This window comes from Ranitomeya variabilis, chromosome 4 (genome assembly GCF_051348905.1).
Source record: "Ranitomeya variabilis isolate aRanVar5 chromosome 4, aRanVar5.hap1, whole genome shotgun sequence".
NCBI classification, from domain to species: domain Eukaryota; kingdom Metazoa; phylum Chordata; class Amphibia; order Anura; family Dendrobatidae; genus Ranitomeya; species Ranitomeya variabilis.
In genome coordinates, this window is record NC_135235.1 from 730,467,615 (window position 1) to 730,485,719 (window position 18,105).

General features: G+C 43.5%; 1 protein-coding gene across 1 annotated transcript in view; it reads left to right on the forward strand.

The window, feature by feature from the left end:
• The first annotated feature begins 13,219 nt into the window (after positions 1-13,219).
• Positions 13,220-18,105, forward strand: part of LOC143767977 (uncharacterized) — a 68,495-nt gene continuing 63,609 nt past the window's right edge. Inside the window, exon 1 of the mRNA XM_077256567.1 lies at positions 13,220-13,323. The gene's annotated coding sequence lies outside the window, so the exon portion shown is untranslated. The remainder of the gene's footprint in view (positions 13,324-18,105) is intronic.

The following is an 18,105-nucleotide window of genomic DNA, read 5'->3' on the forward strand; positions in this document are numbered from 1 at the left end:
ATGTCTACTGCATCCAAAGGGTCCCTATGGATTATTTGTTGTCCAGGGTAATCATTGAGACACTCACGATTCTTAACAGCCATGACGTCCCTGTAGTCCTGGGCTTGCCGTACCCTATTGTAATCGGACAGGACTTTGAATTGTTTTTGGGAGGAAAGGGGAGCGTCTGATTGCTTAGAGGGGAGCCGGAATGACTTTAAAGGAGCTCCACCACAGCAGGCAGCTAAAGGGGTTCCTGTTAATGTGATGCATAAAAAGGAGGAGGTAGCACCCCCTAAGGTCTATGTCCCAGAGTTAGGGGAGACCAGGGAAAAGTGTGGGTCTGACCAATTTGGGGACTTAGTACACAAACCAAAAGACAACATATAATAAATAGAGTGCATCCACCAAATACTATATTACCTATAAATATGATGCACGACTCAATATATATAGAAAATAATGATTTTATGAGAGAAAAATAATATCAAAAAATTTTTTTTGCAGGGGATAACAAACAAGGTAGATAAAATACAGGGTATCACAGGATATCTGTAGAGTACCACAATATAAAAAAATAACAATTGTATAGATAATTATATTACAAGATTTATTGTTATGTGGACAATACAGCCAATATAATTTCTCATGTTAGTTTAAAACCACATTGAATAATCTCAGACCTCTGATAGGGTAATGGCATATAGGGTGAAATAGATAAATAAATATATAAATAATATATAAAAGGTGCTATGCGTGCCAGAATAAATATATAAATAATATCACCCTTGAATAAAATGTCTATCATAAGTATAGGAAAAAACTCCTAAAAAGTGTCAAAATGCCATAATCATGTGAGATAAAGTGGAATACCAACCAGTATGAGAGCCTGTGAGAGCCTGGACCTGCCCGATGCGCGTTTCGCCTGAGCTTTGACGAGGGAATGAATGACCGGAGGTAAAGAGCAGCGTTTTAACTGAGAGGGAACCAATAGTGAAGCGGCCGTGATCAGAACAGCTGTGGCTTGAACATGTGACGTAGCATGCATGGTAACACTGGAGACTCCATCCTCCCACCAGACGCGTCTCCATAGACCGCGTCACATGGGTGAAGCCGATGCCGGTGTGCGCTCCAGCTTGAACCGCAAGGAAAAACCGGAAGTGACGTGTGATATGTAAAGGACAGTGATGTGATGTATACAAGTAATGCAAACGGAGCGCACAGAATAAGAGTGGCACAAAGAGGAGGGAGGGTTCTATTCAAGGTGTAAGTATTATATAAACAGTGTCCTGTGATAGGAATCTTACAGATACATCAACAATAATAATACCAGAATAAAATTGACAATACAAAGGTAATGATTACAAATAAATCCATTACTATACAATGATTATATACACACAACAAAAGGGTCAAAGTGACAGTGCATAGGGATTTACAAAATAGCAAGAAAGGTGCCATCTAAGGTATAAATAAGTAATGAAACAAAATAAAACTAATAAATATCAAGGTACAAATACAATATTAAAGTAGATAATATTATAAAAATACAGAATAACAAGGTGATAATGGCTAAAAAGTGACAGTGCCTAAAGACAACGTATACAGATCCAAAGTGTCAGTCAATTAGCTGCTAGAGATATGTTGTGAATTCCGCTCTTGGGCTCCCTCTGGTGGTTGTAAGTGGCACTTTTGTGAGTTCTGCTCTTGGGCTCCCTCCGGTGGTTTTAAGTGGAACAGCTGCTCCTTGGATTTAGCAGTCAGCAGCTGCTTCCACTGATTGTCTCTTCTGGCTCGGCTATTTAGTCTGGCTCTATACTTCAGCCAGTTCCAGTTGTCAATGGTTCCTGGTTGGATTCACATCTCTACTTGGATTTCCCTGATATTCTGACCAGTTCAGCAAAGATAAGTCCTTGCTTTGTTCTTTGCAGTCCATTTGTTGTGGACTTAATCGTTCAGTACATTCTATGTTTTTTCTAGTCCAGCTTGTCAGTATGGATTTATTCAGTTAAGCTGGAAGCTCTGGGAAGCAGATTTTCCCTCCACACCTTTAGTCAGGTGTTGAGATTTTTGTAAACTCTGTGGTGAATTTTTCTAGTTTTTTAATACTGACCGCACAGTATTATAATAATAATAATAATTTTTATTTATATAGCGCCAACATATTCCGCAGCGCTTTACAACTTACAGAGGGGACTTGTACAGACAATAGACATTACAGCATAACAGAAATCACAGTTCAAAATAGATACCAGGAGGAATGAGGGCCCTGCTCGCAAGCTTACAATCTATGAGGAAAAGGGGGGACATGAGAGGTGGATGTTAAAAATTGCTTTAGTTATTTGGACCAGCCATAGTGTAAGGCTCGGGTGTTCATGTAAAGCTGCATGAACCAGTTAACAGCCTAAGTATGTAGCAGTACAGACACAGAGGGCTATTAACTGCATAAAGTGTATGAGAACATGATGCGAGGAACCTGATTATGTTTTTTTTTTTTTTTTTATAGGCCCCACAGGGATAGTTAGGTTAATGCGTTGAGGCGGTAGGCCAGTCTGAACAAATGTGTTTTTAGGGCACGCTTAAAACTGTGGGGATTGGGGATTAATCGTGTTAACCTAGGTAGTGCATTCCAAAGAATCGGCGCAGCACGTGTAAAGTCTTGGAGACGGGAGTGGGAGGTTCTGATTATTGAGGATGCTAACCTGAGGTCATTAGTGGAGCGGAGGGCACGGGTAGGGTGGTAGACTGAGACCAGAGAGGAGATGTAGGGTGGTGCTGAGCCATGGAGTGCTTTGTGGATGAGGGTAGTAGTTTTATACTGGATTCTGGAGTGGATGGGTAGCCATTGTAATGACTGGCACAAGGTAGAGGCATCGGTGTAACGGTTGGTGAGGAATATGATCCTGGCAGCAGCATTCAGGACAGATTGGAGCGGGGAGAGTTTGGTAAGAGGGAGGCCGATTAGTAGAGAGTTACAGTAGTCCAGACGGGAATGAATAAGAGAAACAGTAAGAGTTTTTGCAGAGTCGAAAGTAAGAAAAGGGCGAATTCTAGAAATGTTTTTGAGATGCAGATAAGAAGAGCGAGCCAGTGATTGGATGTGGGGGGTGAATGAAAGCTCAGAATCAAGGATGACCCCAAGGCAGCGGGCATGTTGCTTGGGAGTAATGATTGAACCTCACACGGAGATGGCAATGTCAGGCAAAGGTAGGTTAGTAGAGGGAGAGAACACGAGGAGTTCAGTTTTTGACAGGTTCAGTTTCAGATAGAGGGAGGACATGATGTTAGAGACAGCGGTAAGACAATCACTGGTGTTTTCTAAGAAAGTCGGAGTGAAAGCAGGAGAAGAGGTGTATAATTGGGTGTCATCAGCATAGAGATGGTACTGGAAACCAAATCTACTAATTGTTTGTCCAATAGGGGCAGTATACAAAGAGAAGAGGAGGGGGCCTAGGACTGATCCTTGAGGAACCCCAACAGTAAGGGGAAGGTGAGAGGAGGAGGAACCAGTAAAACATAGAGTGAAGGATCAGTCAGAGAGATAGGAGGAGAACCAGGAGAGAACGGTGTCCTTGATGCCGATGGAGCGGAGCATAGTGAGGAGGAGCTGATGATCCACAGTATTCTGTCCTGTCCTATCTATCTAGCTAGAGTGGCCTCCTTTGCTACCTGGTTTCATTCTGCGTATGTCATTTCCCTCTCCACTCAGTCAATATTTGTGGGGGGCTGTCCATCCTTTGGGGATTTTCTCTGAGGCAAGATAGCTTTCCTGTTTCTATCGGGGGTGGGTCTGGAGTGGATGCGCTCTCCCCAGAACAGCAGCTGGTAGGACTCCTTGAGTTTACATTGTATACTTACATTATGTGATACGTACTGGTTGGTTCACATTTCTGTGTTTCATTTATGGCACATTAAGTGAGTCCTAAAAATGTAGCAGTAAGCAAATTATGTTATGCTCTGCCTGTCTGCTGACTTGTGGTGAGGTGCCATTTATCTCCAGGCATACGGTACATGTTACCTGCATCTTTTATCCACCATTTCTGCATTCCTTGTTGTTATATCTTTTATATTTATTTAATAAAGATTTTTGTACATTTTGGACATTTTCTTGCACCATTTTTTTGGTAGTCTGTTGCTTTAGGGGTAGTTAGTCCTCAGGCTGTGATGAGGTGTCTAGGGAGTGACAGGAACATCCCACGGCTACTTCTAGTGTTGTGTTAAGCTCAGGAACTGCGGTCAGTACAGGTACCACCTCCTCCAGAGCTCATCCCATGTTGCTCCTAAACCACCAGTTCATAACGGGGGGAATGTGGTGATCTGGACGATCGAGAAATATGAAAAATAGGCACTCCGGCAGTTGAGAAATAGAGATACATATCAGGTTCTGCCAAAAAACCCTACTCAGGTTTTTCGGAGCGAGTTAGAGCAGTTGGTAGTGGCGGCCAAAGAGTCAGGTCTCATCCCCAAGAAAGTCAGGGACGGTCTTTTGCCAGGTTTTCCCAGGGTTGCCACGTTCTATGTCCTGCCCAAGGTGCATAAGGATGCTGTGAACCCACCAGGTCGGCCTATTGTCTCTGGCATGGGATGGTTTTGTGAAAATGTATGTAAATTCATTGATTTCTATCTTAAAACCTTGGTGGAGACATTGCCCTCCTATGTCAGAGACACAACCGATGTACTGAGGAGGATGGATGGGCTGTCTCTCGAGGCGGGAATGCTCTTGGTAACTATTGACATTGAGTCTTTATATACATCAATTAGACATACCGATGGATTAAGGGCAGCCCGCTTTTTCCTCGATTGTACCAACTGGGATGGTCACTTTTCAGAATTTATTTTGGAGTTATTAGAGTTTATTCTGACTCACAATTATTTTGTATTTAAAGATAGATTTTATTTACAGTTGCAGGGTACTGCAATGGGTGCGGCATGTGCCCCGTCATATGCAAATTTATTTTTGGATTATTGGGAAAGACACATTTTTCAGGGGGACGGGGCACATGCCGCAGACCCAGTGGTGGGCTGGTTTCGTTACATTGATGATGTGCTTATGATTTGGAACGGTGACGAAACCAGCCTAGCCAGATTTATGCAGGAACTCAATAATAATAGTTTCAATTTGAAATTCACCTACACTTGGCACAGGAGTCAGATTGACTTTTTAGATATCACATTACACGTTGGTAAAGATGGGTTTATTGAAACTGACTTATTTAGGAAAGAAACATCGGTTAATTCTTTGCTACATGCATCATCGGCACATAATTATTCAGTAATTAAGGCCATCCCAGTTGGACAATTTTTGAGGAATAGGCGGGTTTGCTCGAAGGAGGCCCGCTTCGAGAGACAGTCTGCCATCCTCACTAGACGTTTTGAAGATCGAGGATACAGTCGTCGGTGCATCAGGGCAGGATATAGACGGGCTAAAGTGGCACGTAGGGGTGACTTATTGTTACAATCTAAGAAAACCGAGTCACCTAGTGATTCTGGGGTTAGGTTTATTTCCACCTCTAACTGTCACTGGGGTCGGATCCGTGAGAGTCTTAACAAACATTGGTCTGTGCTATTGACCGACAGAGTTTTGGCATCGCAGCTTCCCAAATCTCCTCTAATGACACAACGGAGAGGTAGGAATCTTAGAGATGATTTGGTGAGAAGCCACTATGTGGCCAAAACAAAGAATCTTTTTGGTACAAACAAACCACGACAGGGTTGTTACCCTTGTGGAGGGTGTGTCGCGTGTCCTAACATCTTGAGATGTGAAACCTTTAAAACATCAGATGGGAGCAGGGAGTTTAAGATCCGAGAGTATATCTCGTGCAGCTCTACATTTGTGGTATACTATGCCACATGTCCCTGCTCCCTTATATATATTGGTCTCACGTCAAGAGAGCTTAAAGTTAGGACACGCGAACACGTACGTGATATTGCGGCTGCCAAAGAAGTGATGGATTTGTCCAGTTTAAAAACCCCGCTGAGACATTTTCGGACACATCATGGCTCCGACCCTAGTGGTCTAAAGGTGAGGGGCATAGACAGGGTCCATGGAGGTATCGGGATGGCAATCTGACTAAGATCCTGGCACAATGTGAGTGCAGATGGATTGTCACCCTTGATACCCTCGCCCCCATAGGACTCAATGAACAATTGAGCTTTGGCCCTTTTTTGTGACTGATTTCTGTCACAATATATAGCGTATATTTGATAGATTCTGTCTTTTCGTCCGTCTGTGAGGCATTCCGTATTTGGCTACGTATTTTCGGATACTCCTCCTCTCTCTGTTATTATCCCCCTATCTCCACTCAATTTTAATTGTTTATTTTATTCATGCTGTCTTTTTGTGTTTTTTCAGTTCTTTTATTCAATTTTTCATGTCCATGGCGCTCAGAGGTTGCAAGCTATATGGAAGGTTTCTCAAGTCTACACACATGGATCACAGAGAATAATGAAGACTGTTTGTCTATTTGTCGTCATATTGCACATGCAATGCACTTCCAGCACTTTATTAGTATTGGACACACTTAGTTGTATTTTCTTTTTTTATTGCTGAATGGATACATAGGTTCCTTTGTCGTATTGTACACACTATGCACTATTAGCACCTGAGTAGTATCTTATATATTTAATTTCATTTTATATTGTTGAACGAGTATATAGGCTGCCTTATACTACTCGTATTTGGTCACTTTGGTTTATCTCTGGCACGGTTATCACTTTACCTTGCTACAAATATAGCTGTTGCAAACATGGCTGCGCCCTTGGTCTCCGGAAAAATGGTGGCTGGTGGAGCGCATGCACGGCTGTCGACCCTGGCGCCCGTACCCCCCCTGGTGGCTATCAATATGAGCTGTGCGCCCATGTCAAGTGACATCATCTGGTGGATTTCCGCCCACATGGACGCCCTGCTATGACGGCCACTGATGGGGAGGAGGAATATGTGCGGGCCGCAACTGTGCATGCGCCACTTCTTCCGGCCTCATTTCCGGTACTATTTACATATAAGCACTATAGACAGACACTACGTTGATCCCTGTTGAAAAAGCTCACCGCGAAACGCGCGTCCAGGCTATTCAGGTGGTGTGTGGCCGGGTGTCCGTCCGACACATGGGTAAGTGTGCACTTTTTACAGCACATTTCTACGCCTTATGGTCATTTTTGCGGGACAGCTTGATGTGGTTTTTATGCTCTGCTGAGCTATTTTTGCTGTCCCTTTGACCTGGCAATTAGATATTTATCTCAGTGCACACCATAGGGATGTTTCCCTGCAATATCACATCCACCTGTTGTACTGTCATGTTCTCCATATTTCACCCTTCTGTTTGATATATGCTGCATACAGCAGATATACACTCACTGGCCACTTTATTAGGTACACCTGTCCAACTTCTTGTTAACACTTAATTTCTAATCAGCCAATCACATGGCGGCAACTCAGTGCATTTAGGCATGTAGACATGGTCAAGACAATCTCCTGCAGTTCAAACCGAGCATCAGTATGGGGAAGAAAGGTGATTTGAGTGCCTTTGAACGTGGCATGGTTGTTGGTGCCAGAAGGGCTGGTCTGAGTATTTCAGAAACTGCTGATCTACTGGGATTTTCACGCACAACCATCTCTAGGGTTTACAGAGAATGGTCCGAAAAAGAAAAAAAATCCAGTGAGCGGCAGTTCTGTGGGCGGAAATGCCTTGTTGATGCCAGAGGTCAGAGGAGAATGGGCAGACTGGTTCGAGCTGATAGAAAGGCAACAGTGACTCAAATCGCCACCCGTTACAACCAAGGTAGGCCTAAGAGCATCTCTGAACGCACAGTGCGTCGAACTTTGAGGCAGATGGGCTACAGCAGCAGAAGACCACATCGGGTACCACTCCTTTCAGCTAAGAACAGGAAACTGAGGCTACAATTTGTACAAGCTCATCGAAATTGGACAGTAGAAGATTGGAAAAACGTTGCTTGGTCTGATGAGTCTCGATTTCTGCTGCGACATTCGGATGGTAGGGTCAGAATTTGGCGTAAACAACATGAAAGCATGGATCCATCCTGCCTTGTATGGAGCATCTTTGGGATGTGCAGCCGACAAATCTGCGGCAACTGTGTGATGCCATCATGTCAATATGGACCAAAATCTCTGAGGAATGCTTCCAGCACCTTGTTGAATCTATGCCACAAAGAATTGAGGCAGTTCTGAAGGCAAAAGGGGGTCCAACCCGTTACTAGCATGGTGTACCTAATAAAGTGGCCGGTGAGTGTATATATATATATATATATATATACACTCACTGGCCACTTTATTAGGTACACCTGTCCAACTTCTTGTTAACACTTAATTTCTAATCAGCCAATCACATGGCGGCAACTCAGTGCATTTAGGCATGTAGACATGGTCAAGACAATCTCCTGCAGTTCAAACCAAGCATCAGTATGGGGAAGAAAGGTGATTTGAGTGCCTTTGAACGTGGCATGGTTGTTGGTGCCAGAAGGGCTGGTCTGAGTATTTCAGAAACTGCTGATCTACTGGGATTTTCACGCACAACCATCTCTAGGGTTTACTGAGAATGGTCCGAAAAAGAAAAAAAATCCAGTGAGCGGCAGTTCTGTGGGCGGAAATGCCTTGTTGATGCCAGAGGTCAGAGGAGAATGGGCAGACTGGTTCGAGCTGATAGAAAGGCAACAGTGACTCAAATCGCCACCCGTTACAACCAAGGTAGGCCTAAGAGCATCTCTGAACGCACAGTGCGTCGAACTTTGAGTCAGATGGGCTACAGCAGCAGAAGACCACATCGGGTACCACTCCTTTCAGCTAAGAACAGGAAACTGAGGCTACAATGTGTACAAGCTCATCGAAATTGGACAGTAGAAGATTGGAAAAACGTTGCTTGGTCTGATGAGTCTCGATTTCTGCTGCGACATTCGGATGGTAGGGTCAGAATTTGGCGTAAACAACATGAAAGCATGGATCCATCCTGCCTTGTATGGAGCATCTTTGGGATGTGCAGCCGACAAATCTGCGGCAACTGTGTGATGCCATCATGTCAATATGGACCAAAATCTCTGAGGAATGCTTCCAGCACCTTGTTGAATCTATGCCACAAAGAATTGAGGCAGTTCTGAAGGCAAAAGGGGGTCCAACCCGTTACTAGCATGGTGTACCTAATAAAGTGGCCGGTGAGTGTATATATATATATATATATATATATACACTCACTGGCCACTTTATTAGGTACACCTGTCCAACTTCTTGTTAACACTTAATTTCTAATCAGCCAATCACATGGCGGCAACTCAGTGCATTTAGGCATGTAGACATGGTCAAGACAATCTCCTGCAGTTCAAACCAAGCATCAGTATGGGGAAGAAAGGTGATTTGAGTGCCTTTGAACGTGGCATGGTTGTTGGTGCCAGAAGGGCTGGTCTGAGTATTTCAGAAACTGCTGATCTACTGGGATTTTCACGCACAACCATCTCTAGGGTTTACTGAGAATGGTCCGAAAAAGAAAAAAAATCCAGTGAGCGGCAGTTCTGTGGGCGGAAATGCCTTGTTGATGCCAGAGGTCAGAGGAGAATGGGCAGACTGGTTCGAGCTGATAGAAAGGCAACAGTGACTCAAATCGCCACCCGTTACAACCAAGGTAGGCCTAAGAGCATCTCTGAACGCACAGTGCGTCGAACTTTGAGTCAGATGGGCTACAGCAGCAGAAGACCACATCGGGTACCACTCCTTTCAGCTAAGAACAGGAAACTGAGGCTACAATGTGTACAAGCTCATCGAAATTGGACAGTAGAAGATTGGAAAAACGTTGCTTGGTCTGATGAGTCTCGATTTCTGCTGCGACATTCGGATGGTAGGGTCAGAATTTGGCGTAAACAACATGAAAGCATGGATCCATCCTACCTTGTATGGAGCATCTTTGGGATGTGCAGCCGACAAATCTGCGGCAACTGTGTGATGCCATCATGTCAATATGGACCAAAATCTCTGAGGAATGCTTCCAGCACCTTGTTGAATCTATGCCACGAAGAATTGAGGCAGTTCTGAAGGCAAAAGGGGGTCCAACCCGTTACTAGCATGGTGTACCTAATAAAGTGGCCGGTGAGTGTGTATATATATATATATATATATATATATATATATATATATATATATATATATATACACTCACCGGCCACTTTATTAGGTACCCCATGCTAGTAACGGGTTGGACCCCCTTTTGCCTTCAGAACTGCCTCAATTCTTCGTGGCATAGATTCAACAAGGTGCTGGAAGCATTCCTCAGAGATTTTGGTCCATATTGACATGATGGCATCACACAGTTGCCGCAGATTTGTCGGCTGCACATCCCAAAGATGCTCCATACAAGGCAGGATGGATCCATGCTTTCATGTTGTTTACGCCAAATTCTGACCCTACCATCCGAATGTCGCAGCAGAAATCGAGACTCATCAGACCAAGCAACGTTTTTCCAATCTTCTACTGTCCAATTTCGATGAGCTTGTACAAATTGTAGCCTCAGTTTCCTGTTCTTAGCTGAAAGGAGTGGTACCCGGTGTGGTCTTCTGCTGCTGTAGCCCATCTGCCTCAAAGTTCGACGCACTGTGCGTTCAGAGATGCTCTTAGGCCTACCTTGGTTGTAACGGGTGGCGATTTGAGTCACTGTTGCCTTTCTATCAGCTCGAACCAGTCTGCCCATTCTCCTCTGACCTCTGGCATCAACAAGGCATTTCCGCCCACAGAACTGCCGCTCACTGGATTTTTTTTCTTTTTCGGACCATTCTCTGTAAACCCTAGAGATGGTTGTGCGTGAAAATCCCAGTAGATCAGCAGTTTCTGAAATACTCAGACCAGCCCTTCTGGCACCAACAACCATGCCACGTTCAAAGGCACTCAAATCACCTTTCTTCCCCATACTGATGCTCGGTTTGAACTGCAGGAGATTGTCTTGACCATGTCTACATGCCTAAATGCACTGAGTTGCCCGCCATGTGATTGGCTGATTAGAAATTAAGTGTTAACAAGAAGTTGGACAGGTGTACCTAATAAAGTGGCCAGTGAGTGTATATATATATTATTATTATTATTATTATTATTTATTGTTATAGCGCCATTTATTCCATGGCGCTTTACAAGTGAGGAGGGGTATACATAATAAAAACAAGTACAATAATCTTGAACAATACAAGTCATAACTGGTACAGTAGGAGAGAGGACCCTGACCGCGAAGGCTCACAATCTACAAGGGATGGGTGAGGATACAGTATATATATATATATATCTGTTTGTATGACTTAATGGTTATTTATTAATAAATTGTGTATTTTACTATGTTGCTTGGGACTGTTTTACTCCGTTTTCTTTTGTTATACAGAATATATATATATCTAGAGAAGCTCCAGTGAAACCGGGTTCAGAGCTCCCCCTTTTGGCATGGAGTCACAACAGTGTTGTATGTGCTGGTTACCTGTTAAAGGGATCCTTCCTCGCTTCCAAGCATGGCTTCACTCTCCCTGTGAGAAAAGCAATGCCACTGTAACAACCAGTTACCTGGGGTGTCACAGGGATACATGGAAGGAATTATTGATCCTAGAGGCAATATGAAGTAGCAAATTAACGTCACAGGATTCAAAATGTTAATTATTTTATAAGAACCTATGAATTTAGGAGCAAGCATCCTAGATGTGACCTTTAAGAGTAGATTATTTTGAGGGCAACCACCCAAAAGACAGGAGCCTTCCTATGTTTGTGGTTAGAACATCTCTTGGCCCGATCAACAGCTGCCAAAAGACCCCTTTTGACGTTCTTCCAGACCTTAATTAATCTGGAAGATAATCCCTCTTCCTCTGGCATAGAGGATTGCACCCCAGAAAAGTTCCCAAACAGTGGATGAAAACCCCTGCAGCAAAAAACGTGAGGTCCCAGTAGCTGTAAAGGAACGGTTTCTAAGAACAAACTGCAACGTGCAGAAATTTCACCCAATCTTCCTATTTAGCAGAAACAAAACCTGTTAAACTCTGCTGTACCTCCTGGTTCGTCCATTCTGTTTTTACATTAATCTCTGGATGGTAGCCTGAGGAAAAAGACAGCTTGATACTCAATCTGGAACAAAAAGTAAGCCAAACGCTAAGAAATTTAACCCCTTTATCAGAAATAATGTTTTGGGAACACATTGCTAAGGTTATATGCCCCTCTCAAGTCAAGTTTGGAAAACCATTTAGCTTCAGATAATGGGATAAGCAGGTCAGGTATAAGGGGTAAAGGACAGGGATTGTGAACCGTGATTTTATAAATCTCTGGCATGTACGCAACCCTCCATCCTTTTTTTAACAAAAAAAAACCACGGCGACTGGAGAGGTGGATGGCCGTATATGACCCTTAGCCGGACTCTTTATGAATGAATATAGTCTATTAAGGCCGTCCTCCCTGGAAGGGGTTAAATAAACAAGATTTCAACATTATATCTTCTAGTATGGAGTCAATAGCACAATCATATGCCGCCACATACAGCTCTGGAAAAAATTAAGAGACCACTGCAAAATGTTCAGTTTGGCAGATTTTTCTCTTTATAGGTATATTTTTTAGTAAAATGTAAATTGTTCTTTTACTCTATAAACGTATGACAATATGTCTCCGAAGTTCCAAGCAAGACATTTTGTATTTTTTTCTGACAAGCAAAGATGGTCAAAATTACAAAAAAACCCACTGCTTTCATACCTCAAATAATGCAAAGAAAACAAGTTCATAATCATTTAGAAACAACAACACTAATGTTTTAACTCAGGAAGAGTTCAGAAATCAATATTTTGTGGAATAACCATGATTTCTAATCACAGCTTTCATGCGTCTTGGCAGCTTTCCACCAGTTTTTCACACTGCTTCTGGTGCAAACATTTAAGCAGTTCTTCTTTGTTTGATGGCTTGGGACTATCCATCATCCTCTTAATTACATTCTAGAGGTTTTCAATAGGGTTCAGGTCTGCCCATGACAGGGTTTTGATGTGGTGGTCTCTCAATTTTTGCCAGAGCTGTAGTAGACGTCCGGTAACTTGTAATAATCCCCTCATGTGTGGGGTCTATTTGTCTCCAAGCAGAGAAATCACACGTTACATTCCACACATAACACTGTGTAGAAAAGGCGGCGTGAGGTAATTGTGCCAGTAGTGAGGGGGAATAATGGCGGGAATGTCACTGACTGAGGAGAAGTTTCCATATAGCGTCTACCCTCCGGATATCATTCACTGACACTGAGGCCCCTGATCATGTGACCCCTGACTCCTCCCATCCTGTGACCTCATCACAGGTCCTGTGTGCGCACAGAGCAGCCATATATGTGGAGTGCGGCTCTGAAGGTGGAGGTAAGTGGTGGAGATTCCCCTTTACTGAACGAGGGGGACATTAACCCCTTCAGCACGAAGACTCTTTTGGGGTCTCTGTGTGGTGTGAACAGTGACGTAACAGCTGTGGACAGAATTCGCTGGTTCCCAAGTCCACATTAGATCCGTTCAGAAAACTGCAGGATGAGAGGACAGAAGCCCAAAGAAGTTCTTCTCTCTCCTAGTTCGGCTCCAGCACAGTAATGTAGATACTAGTGATGAGCGAGCGTGCTCGGCTGTTGATCGAGTATTATGTGTGCTTTGGCGCTATGCTCAAGAACCCGCCCCATATGTTAGACAGCCAATAAACATAGTTACATGGGTCCATCAAGTGAAACCTTTCTCCCCCAATTGTTCATTTTGTCACTAATTTAACTATAACCCACAGTGTTACTTGTACTGAGGAAATCATCCAGCCATTTTTTAAAAGCTGTTAGGGTATGTGTCCACGTTCAGGATTGCATCAGGATTTTTCATCAGTATTTGTAAGCCAAAACCAGGAGTGGAACAATTAGCGGAAAAGTATAATAGAAACATATGCACCACTTCTGCATTTATCACCCACTCCTGGTTTTGGCTTACAAATACTGAGGTAAAATACTGACCAAATCCTGAACGTGGACACATACCCTTATAGTGTCTGGGTGCATTACTCTACACTTATCAGTATTAAACCTCATTTGATCTTATCCAGATCATTTTTTATTATTGTAATTTCAAGGTCAGATTTTAATATCCTACACAGTTTGGTGCCATCAGCAAAGACTGACACTTTACTCTCAGTCCCATCAGCAAGGTCATTAATGAAGAGGTTAGAAAGAATTGGTCCTAGCACAGATCCACTGCTGACTATATCCCATTTAGAGAAAGTACCATTTATGATAATAACTCTTTGTTTCCTGTCATTTAGCCAATTCCTTACCCATCTGCATATAGTGCCCCCAGTCCTTGCTTCTGTAGCATCAGTGTAAGGCCGGGGACACACACAACGTGTAAAAAACGGTCCGTTTTTCACGGCCGAGAATCGCACAAATGTTTCCAAAACAGTGATCCGTGTGCAGTGCAAGGATGCGATTTCCTCGCCTCAAATGATCCTTATGACATCCGTGTGACATCCGTATGGCATCCGTATGCCGAGATTTTCTCGCAGGCTTGCAAAACCGACATCTAATGGATTTATGTGCTCAAATGTTCATTAAAACATATCTACAGTATGTGTATATATATATGTCATTGAGACACATATTTATATATTCTGTATTTATATTTAGTTCAGCGCGATCTATGTGAAAAGCCGGTAATTCAATTGCCGGCTTTTCATTTCTCCTTCCTAAACCCGACAGGATATGAGACATGGTTTACATACAGTAAACCATCTCATATCCCTTTTTTTTGCATATTCCACACTACTAATGTTAGTAGTGTGTATGTGCAAAATGTGGGCGCTGTAGCTATTAAATTTAAGGGTTAAATCGCGGAAAAAATTGGCCTGGGCTCCCGTGCAATTTTCCCCGCCAGAGTAGTAAAGCCAGTGACTGAGGGCAGATATTAATAGCCTAGAGAGGGTCCATGGTTATTGCCCCCCCCCCCCCCCCGTGGCTAAAAACATCTGCCCCCAGCCACCCCAGAAAAGGTACATCTGGAAGATGCGCCTATTCTGGCACTTGGCCACTCTCTTCCCACTCCCTGTAGCAGTGGGATATGGGGTAATGAAGGGTTAATGCCACCTTGCTATTGTAAGGTGACATTAAGCCAGATTAATAATGGAGAGGCGTTAATTATGACACCTATCCATTATTAATCCAATTGTCTGAAAGGGTTAAAAAACACACACATATGATTAAAAAGTATTTTAATGAAATAAACACACAGGTTGTTTTATTATTTTATTGTTCTCTCAATCCATCATAAGACCCTCGCTTTGCAAAATAATAAACCCACAAGATACATACCCTCAGATGAACCGTCACGTCCCACGAGGTAATCCATCTGAAGGGGTTAATTATTTTACAGGCAGGAGCTGCGCTAAAGCACTCGCTCGTGTCTGTAATCCCCGGGGAATGAAGGAAATCTGAGTGATCTGTATTTACATTGAGTTGCGGTGAGGCGCCCTCTGGTGGATGAACTCATATGAACTCGAGCGTGGGAACTTTTCCAAGGCTGCAGTTCATGAGAACATCCACCAGAGGGCGCATCACCGCAACTCAATGTAAGTACAGATCACTCAGATTTCCTTCATTCCCCGGGGCTTACAACCACGAGCGAGTGCATTAGCGCAGCTCATGGCTGTAAAATAATTAACCCCTTCAGATGGATTACCTCGTTGGACGTGACAGATCATTGGAAGGTATGTATCTTGTGGGTTTATTATTTTGCAAAGCGAGGGTCTTATGATGGATTGAGCGAGCAATAAAATACTAAAACAACCTGTGTGTTTATTTCATTAAAATACTTTTTAATCATGTGTGTGTGTGTTTTTTAACCCTTTCAGACAATTGGATTAATAATGGATAGGTGTCATAATTGACGCCTCTCCATTATTAATCTGGCTTAATGTCACCTTACAATAGCAAGGTGGCATTAACCCTTCATTACCCCATATCCCACCGCTACAGGGAGTGGGAAGAGAGTGACCAAGTGCCAGAATTGGTGCATCTTCCAGATGTGCCTTTTCTGGGGTGGCTGGGGGCAGATGTTTTTAGCCACGGGGGGGCCAATAACCATGGACCCTCTCCTGGCTATTAATATCTGCCCTCAGTCACTGGCTTTACCACTCTGGCGGAGAAAATTGCGCGGGAGCCCACGCCAATTTTTTCCGCGATTTAACCCTTAAATTTAATAGCTACAGCGCCCACATTTTGCACGTACACACTACTAACATTAGTAGTGTGGAATATGCAAAAAAAAGGGGGATATGAGATGGTTTACTGTATGTAAACCATGTCTCATATCCTGTCGGGTTTAGGCAGGAGAAATGAAAAGCCAGCAATTGAATTACCGGCTTTTCTATAGAACACCGCTGCGTATTTCTCGCCATGCATGGTCCGTGTGTAATCCGATTTATTCTCGCCCCCATAGACTTTCATTGGCGATTCTCGGCCGAGATACGCTGACAATCGCAACATGCTGCGATTTCACTCGGATCCTGAATACGGTGGAGAAAATATCGGATGATGGGAGCTGCACCATAGGTTAACATTGGGCCGAGTGCTATGCGATTTTTTATCGCATAGCACTCGTCCGTATTACGGTCTAGTGTGACCCCGGCCTAAGGCCGTTATGTGGTACAGAATCAAACGTCTTTGCAAAGTCCAGATAAATCCCATCATTACCAACATCCAGATTTGCACTTACCTCCTCATAGAAATACAACATGTTAGTTAGACACGACTTATCCTTCATGAGTCCATGCTGGTTGTCAGATATATTATTCTCTGCAATATATCTCTGCAGGTCATCTCTTATGATGTCCTCAAAATTTTTGCACACTATTGATATCAGACTTACCAGACGGTAGTTACCTGGATCCACCTTCTTACCTTTCTTAAATATCGGTACCACATCAGCCATCTTCCAATGTTCAAATTGCTCAGACACATGAGTACTTCTTTTTGTGTTTAACTATTATTTCAGATGGTGAACTTGAATTTTTGCCTTGTTAAATGATAACTGAAACAGACGGTTCGTTGGTGAACATGGATGAAAAGTGCCTGTTTAATATTTCAGCCTTTTCTTTGTCTTCTATAACAATTATCTTGTTAGCGTTTTTAAGGGGCCGAAATTATCTTTTTTTTTCTCCTTGGCATTGATTAATGTAGAGAAACGGGGGGACAGCGGTGCTCTGGTTTGCGAGACGAAACTACACGGACTAGGGATCATCCTAACAAACGCACACTCTCTTTTTACCATGGGCGTAATACTACTCAGACAGCACAGAGTGAGGGTAAAACAGTGTGGCAATAATTTATTTAACCACAAAACAGGCAAATAATACATAGAATAGTCCCAGCAAAATACTCAATATAGTGCACATTACAGAGTCTCATCTTTATGCTGACTCGCCATGACAAGAGCAGCTGCTACTTCGGAGCTTCCAGGGCCAACGACCCCACCTGTGGCACGCACACAGAGAGCAGGTAATGACAAGCTTAGGAAGATGAATGAGCGTGTTAATGTGGATATAATCTGTACTGCTGAATAGATGTAGGTCCAGATGTATTTCACATAAAGAAAGGTGGTTTATTCAACGTGTTTCGAAGTCTACGCGACTAAGATACTGTCTTATATATACAAAATTTCAAATAACGGCGCCATTGGCATCACCTGACAAACAGACAATGTCAGAGTGTGCTGCAGTGCTGCACAAAGCGCCTATAGTACCCTGCAGTGCCCAGGAAGGACATCACCTGTTTCTTGGTCCCAGGAGTGGGCCAGTTCACGATCACACCCACTTTGTCAGGCTCCGGTTTCAGGGTGCCTCCGCCTACCCGGTGCCCCAGGTAGTGGACCTCCCTCATGACCATCTGGCACTTTCACAGCTTGATAGTCAGTCCTGCTCGGTGAATTCGCCCGAGCACCTCCTCGAGATGCTGCAGGTGTTCATCCCAGGAGGGACTGAAGATGGCAATGTCATCTAAGTACGCCACAGCGTACTTCTCCAGTCCCTGAAGCAGGAGATTGACCATCCGCTGGAAAGTGGCAGGGGCATTCTTCATGCCGAAGGGCATGACCGTGGACTCGTACAGTCCAAAGGGTGTGATAAAG